Genomic DNA, 2500 nt, shown 5'->3' with positions numbered 1-2500 from the left:
ATTCCGGGGTCCCGGAAAAAAAATCTCCGGAAATCGCATAGAAAGTTCCCGGGGTCAAATAAAGCGGCCACGCAAAATTTGAGCACCAACGGAAGACATTTGGGGGTGCCGGTGGGCCAGAAACCAGGATTCGCCGAAACTCGGATTATCGTGAAAAAAGCGTTAAAGCTCGTTATTTGAGGCTGAAATCGAACAGGTGAACTCCTGAAATGAGGTAGGACGCGTGATTGAAAAACAGGGAGAAAAAGAAACCGGGTCCGGTACGACCTCCCGAACAGCTGAAATTGAAGTGTATAATACACGTTTTTTCGGGATTCCGGGGTCCCGGAAAAAAAATCTCCGGAAATCGCATAGAAAGTTCCCGGGGTCAAATAAAGCGGCCACGCAAAATTTGAGCACCAACGGAAGACATTTGGGGGTGCCGGTGGGCTAGAAACCGGGATTCGTCGAAACCAACAATTGTCGGGAATGAGCGTGCAATGGCTAGGCCATGGGGTACAAGTGCCGAGAATAACAAAAAATGATAAGGCATAATCACCCAAGTGACGGGAATGGCTAGGCCATATGCGGCAAATGCCTAGGCCACGGCCACCATGACCGGGCATTGCCTTGGCCATGAGCAGCAATGGCTAGGCCATGTGCGGCAAATGCCTAGGCCACGGGCACAATGACCGATCACTGCCTAGGCCATGTGCGGCAAATGCCTAGGCCACGGGCACAATGACCGTTCACTGCCTAGGCCATGTGCAGCAAGTGCTTAGCCATGACCGAGCAATGCATAGGCCATGGGCACCAATGGCCGAGCACTGCCTAGGCCATGTGCGGCAAATGCCTAGGCCATGGGCACCAATGACCGAGCATTGCCTAGCAATGGCCGAGCACTGCCTAGCCATGGCCGAGCAATGCCTAGGCCATGGGCACCAATGTGCGGCAAATGCCTAGGCCATGGGCACCAATGGCCGAGCACTGCCTAGGCCATGTGCGGCAAATGCCTAGGCCATGGGCACCAATGACCGAGCATTGCCTAGCAATGGCCGAGCACTGCCTAGCCATGGCCGAGCAATGCCTAGGCCATGGGCACCAATGTGCGGCAAATGCCTAAACCATGGGCATCAATGACCGAGCAATGCTAGGCCATGGGCACCAATGGCCGAGCAATGCCTAGGCCATGGGCACCAATGATCGAGCAATGCTAGGCCATGGGCACCAAGTGACCGAGCACTTCCGTTGAATAGCCATGCCTAGGCATTTTGAGGTTAGTTGCCTAGGCCATGGGCGTGAAATGCCTACGCCAAGGGGCATTTTGAGGTTAGCTACCTAGGCCATGGGCACCAAGTGGCCGAGCACTTCCGTTGAATAGCCATGCATAGGCATTTTGAGGTTAGTTGCCTAGGCCAAGGGGCATTTTGAGGTTAGTTGCCTAGGCCAAGGGGCATTTTGAGGTTAGTTGCCTAGGCCATGGGCGTGCATTGCCTAGCCACGGGCGCCTTATAAAGCCATGCGTGGGCATTTTTCAATTCGGAACGGATTTTACCGAGCAATGAAGCGTGAAACGCAAATGTAGGAGGTTTCTAAGGTAATTATATGATTGGGTGACCACGAGTCGTAAAGGACAACCAACCGAAAGTCATCCCGACTCGGTTACCTCGATCGCTCCTTAGCACAAGCTATGAAAGGCTATACCTCAACTACCGATATGGCATCCCGAGTAACCATGCCCAAATACTTCATAGAGTTGTTGGTGACGGTCATAGGGTAATTTTAACAAGGAACGGACACTAGATGCTTGGTTGGTCCCATACGATGCACCACCCGCACACACACCCACCGGAAGCCGGACGGCACCGTGAGCATTTTTCCACTCGGGACATATTTGCCCGAGCAACGAAGCCTACAAATGCTCAAAACCATTGGTAGTGTGATATTAAGGTGCAAGGTGGGTGGAAAATGAGGTGGAGGATGCCCAAAGTGCCCAACACAACCCACACAAAGGGCACACCCAACACGCATAGAGACACCGCTCGCCCCGACGCGGTTTCCGAGACCGAAACGAGTCCGAATAATTTTTTTCTTGAGCCTAAAACCAAGTACTCCAAGTTAGCTACCCCAAAATGCAAGGTTTGCACAATATCATCCGTGTTTTGTCCCCCAAAGTCCCCCCACACCGAGATCTAGGCAGCAGACGCGCCCGCAGAAAATGACCCGACTTCGGAGACCCATAACTCCCTCAAAAAAATTCCAAATGACGAAATTTTTTTTTCCAGCATCAAGTACTCCAAGTTAGCTTTCCAACCATATATCAAGCTCCAAAAACAAAGCTCATTTGGTCCTCCAAAACGGCGTTACAAAAACGTATCGCTATTCTGCACACCCAATGTTTCATGCTACAAGACCAAAACTATCAAAAAAGCCTCTATAGGGGGTAGTGAGGAGTGGGGGCTGGGCACCATGGTGCATGTTTGCGTATGAATAAGGACCCCTACTCCGAGGCGTGGGCATG

General features: G+C 52.0%; 1 pseudogene; it reads left to right on the top strand.

Annotated features, from left to right (window-relative positions):
- The window catches only part of LOC141632201 (aspartate aminotransferase, mitochondrial-like), a 134191-nt pseudogene that overhangs the window by 118841 nt on the left and 12850 nt on the right, over positions 1-2500 (top strand).

The sequence above is a fragment of the Silene latifolia genome, chromosome Y (genome assembly GCF_048544455.1).
Source record: "Silene latifolia isolate original U9 population chromosome Y, ASM4854445v1, whole genome shotgun sequence".
Classification (NCBI taxonomy): domain Eukaryota; kingdom Viridiplantae; phylum Streptophyta; class Magnoliopsida; order Caryophyllales; family Caryophyllaceae; genus Silene; species Silene latifolia.
This window is presented reverse-complemented; position numbering and strand designations above follow the sequence as displayed.